Here is a 5294-nt window from a genome sequence, read left to right as displayed (position 1 = left end):
CAACAGGTGAAGGGGAGAGAAGCGCGCTGGTGCTGGGGCGCTAGCTCATGTGGGCTCCCGAGAGCTGAGTGTTCAATTGTCCGAAACTTGGGCGCTGCTACCATTACGGACACTTTTAATCACATACACTCATGTGTACATGAATCACCTCAAACTCTAGGACTACAACACCTGGTCATTTTCTAGGACTGTTACCTAGGCTCTTGGGGTTTCCGTGCCTGCACCTGGGTGGCACGGGCAGCTACTGCTACATAAGGTACGTGACTCGGCATGAAGAGACTGACAGTGAGACCCCCGCCCACACCCAGAAGGGATGCTCACGACCCTTTCCCACTGGTCCTCCCCTCAACAGGCCCTTGCCACGGCTCCCCGCAGGCTGCCTTATCTGGTCTAGCCAGTCCAGGCCGCGAAGGCCTCCTGCTCTTCTCCTGTCATTGTCTCTCTTGCCCATGCCCCTCCACTCAGCGCCAGGGAGTGTCCAGTGCGGCCCACAAGACCCGTGCCCAGCCTGCCCGTTCCCAGTCTGTCCCTGGCCTTGTGCAGACGCCCAATCCCCGCTCCAGCGGCCGCCTCCCCAAAATCGCTGTGCGGGCTGCGTGTCTCCCGGGTGCCCCCTGGAGTCGGGGGCAGGGCGCACGGGGTCCAGGAAAGGAGAGTTCAAGGAAGGCGGGTGACAGGCGCTGAGGCGAGGCCGGCACGAGCCCAGCCTCGTGGCGGGCTTGCAGGGAACCAACCCTGTTCCGAGAGGCCACTCGGCCGGGCCTGGTGGCGCAGGCACCCTGGGCAGCCCAGCTGGTGTCAGGGACCAAGGGCCGGGCTTCGCCAGGAGCCGAGGCCCCTCCGGAACCCAAGGGATCTCCAGGCCCAGCAGGCCGCAGCGCGGGCTCAGCACGCCCGGAACACGTGGGGGCGCCTTCCCAGGGGACAGCAGGCCGCAGTGCGGGCTCAGCAAGTCCGGAACACCTGGGGGCGTGTGGAAGTGCATTCGTTCTGAGAGGAGGAGCGTGATGCGGGCAAGAGGCACGGGGTCTGTCACCACACAGACCCGGGAGTCGCGTGAAAGCGGGCCAGAGGCTAGCAGCCCGCAGACGCGTTTATTTCAGTCGGTTCAGCAGCTTAAATAGCCGAGGCAGCCAATCTGGTCAAGGGGCGGTCTGTGCCCCAACCAATCACAGCCTGTTGCCAGGCAGTCTCCGAAGCCATCCAATCACAGCCTGTTGCCAGGCTGGCTCCATCGCCAGGTGGGTTTCCAAGCCATTCCTGAGTAACTGGCGCTGGCTCGCCAGCGGCCATCTTGGCATGGCCTTCTCATTCCACCACAGGGGCGCCTTCCCAGGGGCCTCCCGGCGCAGGCGCGGGGCTCACCCCTGTGGCGTTCTGTGGAAGGGCCGGAGCTGGGCGCCAAGCTCGCCCCAGAGCCCCAGTCCCTCAGCGGACTCTAGCAGGCGGGAAGCCTTTGCCGTGGGCGTCAGGAGGCAGCAGAGCCTCGATGCATGCCCCCGACAGGGGCTCGGACGATGCCGGGGACGCAGGCGGCCGGGAATGGGCCAGCAGCTGGACCGGCCCAGAAGCAGCGGGCCCTGCTGAGGGGGCGGGCGCTCCTCCAGCCGAGGGCTGTCGCAGGCCGCAGGGCAAGGTGGCGAGGCCTCTGCCTCAGCCCAGGCGTCCACCGCGGCAGGGCGCCAGGTGCAGGAGTGGTATCCTTTCCAAGGCGCACCCCAGGGCGGAGGGACGGGGCCGAGGGACGGGGCTGAGGGTGGCCTCGGGCAGGCAAGGAGCGCCCTGGGGGCAGAGGACAGAGAGAGGAGTCGGGGAGCCGACGGTGGCTGGAGGAGGCAGTCTGAGAGCACCGGCCCAAATGGCGGGAGCGGGTGCTGTGGGCGAGCGTGGCGCCAGGAGACGGTGAGGAGCCTCGGCTAGCCCGGGAGGCCAGAGGCTCGAGCGCAAAGTTGCCTCAGCTGAATCCCCACCAGCCGACTTTCGGCGTCATTCGTGTCTGCCACGGAGGCAGAGGTTGCCCTCAGATGCCTGGCTCCAGGTGCCCGGCCCTTCAGAGGGGCGGTCCGCAGGGCGCTCACAGTGATTGGCAGCCAGCTGCTCGTGTACGTTCTAGAAGGGGCAGGCGGCGGCCCGGGTCGGGGGTGGGGGTCGGTACAGGCAGGCAGGCACGCAGCCGGGGACGGCGCTAGTCTCTGGCAGAGGGCGCCCTCTGGTGGACACCTGGAGACATTTCAGTGTGAAGTCGAAGGAGGGGACCTGGTCACTGCCACACCTGACTACTGAGGGCTGCTGAGCTGCACACTGGAGGGTTAGGCCCAAGGACTGCAGGGGGCCGCGGCAGGGCGGGGAGGGGGGCCGCGGCAGGACTCAGGGCCCTGGGCGTGAACTTAGCCCCTCTCACGTGACTTCTCTTTCCCTTCCCTTTTAGCCGAATAGCTGCCGAAAACTCTGGTCTGCTTCAGATTTCCATAGCCTCCTTGTTCAACCAGCTGTCCTTGGTGGCGCAGGCCATGCAGCGCTTTGTGCCTCCAGGGACGTCTCACCGTGGCACAAGGGTGTGGGGCCCAATCCTGAGTCTGGCCCTAGGCTGAGCAACTTTCTCTAGGGCAGAGACTCCTGGCATTTGGAGAGAGAACCAGTGGGTAAGGGACTCGCTCAGGCTCTTTCTCCCCCACCCCACCCCTGCTCCCTCTCTCAGAAAACTCGCCTGCCATCCAGAAAAGGTCTCCACAAAGCTAGAAATCATTTTTAGTGATTAATATGCATAGCAGCAGAATGGGATGTGTTATCACAGGCAGTCAGTCCACTCAGAGACCATAAAGACAGAAAGAAACTTCATCCTAGCAGAGCAGATACAAACCATTGCATTGATGTTCTCAGGACCATCAATAGCTCGTCCTCCTGTAAGTTGACCGCACGCTCTCTCACACATAGTTCATGATGCATTTGTATCATGACAGCTGACAGTTGTGGTAAATAAATCTTAAAAAAAAACATAAATAACATGTGGAATTCCCTTTAAGAAAGGAAAGGTATAATCTACTTCCCAAATAGTGGGTGCTAATGGTCCTTTTCTACTCAAATTACAGAACGATTTAGACTGGGCATAAAATTTTACAATGTTTCAGGGCCAGCACTGTGGCATAGCGGATAAAGCTGCAACCTGCAGTGCCAGCATTCTGTATGGGAGCCAATTCAAGTACTTGCTGCTATATTTCCAATCCAGCTCCCTGCTAATACGCCTGGAAAAGCAGCAGAGAATGGCCCAAGTCCTTGGGTCCCTGCATCCATGTGAGGGACCCAGAAGTTCTGGCTTTGGATCAGCCTAGCTCTGGCCATTGCAGCCATTTGGGAAGTGAACCAGCAGATGGAATACCTCCCAACCAACCAACCTCCCTCCCTCCCTCCCTCCCTTCCTTTCTCCCTCCCTCCCTCTGCCTCTCTGTAACTCTGCCTTTCAGATAAATAAATCTTTTTTAAAAAATGCAAGTACAGGGGCTGGCGCTGTGGCACAGTGGGTTAAAGCCCTGGCCTGAAGCACCAGCATCCTATATGGGCGCCAGTTCGAGACCCGGCTGCTCCACTTCCAATCCAGCTCTCTGCTATGGCCTGGGAAATCAGTAGAAAATGGCCCAAGTCATTTGGGCCCCTGCACCCACGTGGGAGACCCAGAAGAAGCTCCTGGCTCCTGGCTTCAGATCGGCGCAGCTCTAGCCATTGCAGCCAATTGGGGAGTGAACCAGCGGATGGAAGACCGATCTCTCTCTCTCTCTCTCTCTCTCTGCCTCCTCTTCTCTCTCTGTGTAACTCTGACTTTTAAATAAATAAATAAAACTTTAAAAAATGAAAGCTAAGACCAGCCATCAGAGTTTTTCTCAAACCCTGAAGCTCCAGTGCCCCAAGAATTCTTGGTGGCTTACACCACTGTACCTTAGATATTCAACCCCTAAGGAGCCTTAAACTCCATGATGGAGTCTATGTTCTGGGGTAGTGCTAACATTCAAGCATCTCCAGATGTTGGAACTGAGAAATCTCAGTGTTCCTATTTCTCTAAGCTGACCTCTGCAGTGAGGAAGGGGTTGACTATTTCTGAACTATTGGGTCCCACTGGCCAGACGAAACAATATTCACACACCAGGAACCAAAAGCCAGCTGCATTTTAAACCTGCTTTCCTCACAGCTACTACTTTTCCTAGAGCAGGGAGGTTGCGACAGCCATCAAGTCCTAACTAAACTGCTAAGCAGGCCAGCTGCCACTCAAACATGGCTGGCACTGTCCACTTCCTGGAAAGGGAGGCTCTCCTTCCCTACTTCCTGTAAAGAAGAAAGGCTCAGTCATCAGCAGCAGGACACAGATAGCAGGAAATGGCTCTTCCTGCTTCCCTCTGCCAAGAAGCAAAGGGGAGGGGCAGGGAGCTATGCAATGAACAGAAAGCAATATGGAGAACAAAGCCAGATGTTACAAGTGTTATCCAGCAATTACTGCTCAGTGCTAAGAGCCCATCTGTTCCACACCAAGAACTAGTTCTAAAAATACATTGTCTCTGAAAGACACCCCACTCCAGCACCATGACTGGTAAGGGACAATATTTTTAACGATGTTTCCAGCTTGAGCCTGAGGCTTGCCTCCAACTCTGACCAATGCAAAAAACAAGACTATAAACACTTGCATCTCAGAAGCTCCCCTCAAGACTCCAAGAACAAAGAAAAAAGGAAAAAAAATCTTTATACTGCCCAAGCAGTTTTCCCAAAACACACACAAAAGCGCAACCAAAGTTTATTCACCCACTGCTGTTTTGGAGTTACACACGCCTGGCTATAATAGGCTCACCATTATGATGTGGGCAATGAACTGATTAATATTTCATCCAGGCTCTTGTCTCCCACATAGAATACTAAGTGGAGACTTGTATTGTGTGCAAGCATGAACAGGTTATCTGGTAGTGAGGGGAAAAAACATACATTTATGTACAAGTATGAACCACACTACATGAAGAAACATACACAACGTGAGTGTGCCAAAGGCTGGCCCACAGACCAGGGAGGCAAGGGAAACAAAAACTGGACCTGCAATAGGAGAGTCTGTCCAGGAATAGAAAGGCAGGAGAGAAGATTTTCCATTTAAGCTGATGCTCATGTGCTGACAGAAAAAGAAAAAAAGATGAGCGCCAGATGGACAGCTACAGTGGCTTAAAATGAGATCTGTGGTGAAAAGAGGCCACTGTCTCATCTTCCACTTCTTTTATAACCTCTGCACACAAGTCTGGATGTAAAGTGCACTACAGGAGGGCAGG

At 56.1% G+C, this 5294-nt stretch overlaps 1 long non-coding RNA gene across 4 annotated transcripts; it reads left to right on the top strand.

Moving 5' to 3' along the window:
- Positions 1-337: 337 nt before the first annotated feature.
- Positions 338-3809, top strand: LOC149119773 (uncharacterized). Of its 4 annotated transcripts, XR_016227569.1 has the most exons (4): positions 1263-1697; positions 1974-2102; positions 2429-2642; positions 3596-3809. It is a non-coding gene; the product is annotated as an uncharacterized LOC149119773 (long non-coding RNA). The 4 variants fall into 4 exon arrangements; XR_016227570.1 differs by lacking the exons at positions 1263-1697; positions 1974-2102 and adding an exon at positions 338-1241; XR_016227567.1 differs by lacking the exon at positions 1974-2102 and having other exon boundaries at positions 1263-1686.
- The last annotated feature ends 1485 nt before the right edge of the window (positions 3810-5294 follow it).

This window comes from Oryctolagus cuniculus, chromosome X (assembly GCF_051225735.1).
Source record: "Oryctolagus cuniculus isolate XC-2025 breed Fujian yellow rabbit chromosome X, ASM5122573v1, whole genome shotgun sequence".
NCBI lineage: Eukaryota > Metazoa > Chordata > Mammalia > Lagomorpha > Leporidae > Oryctolagus > Oryctolagus cuniculus.
The sequence above is the reverse complement of the archived record's forward strand: the minus strand, read 5'-3'. Positions and strand labels throughout refer to the sequence as shown.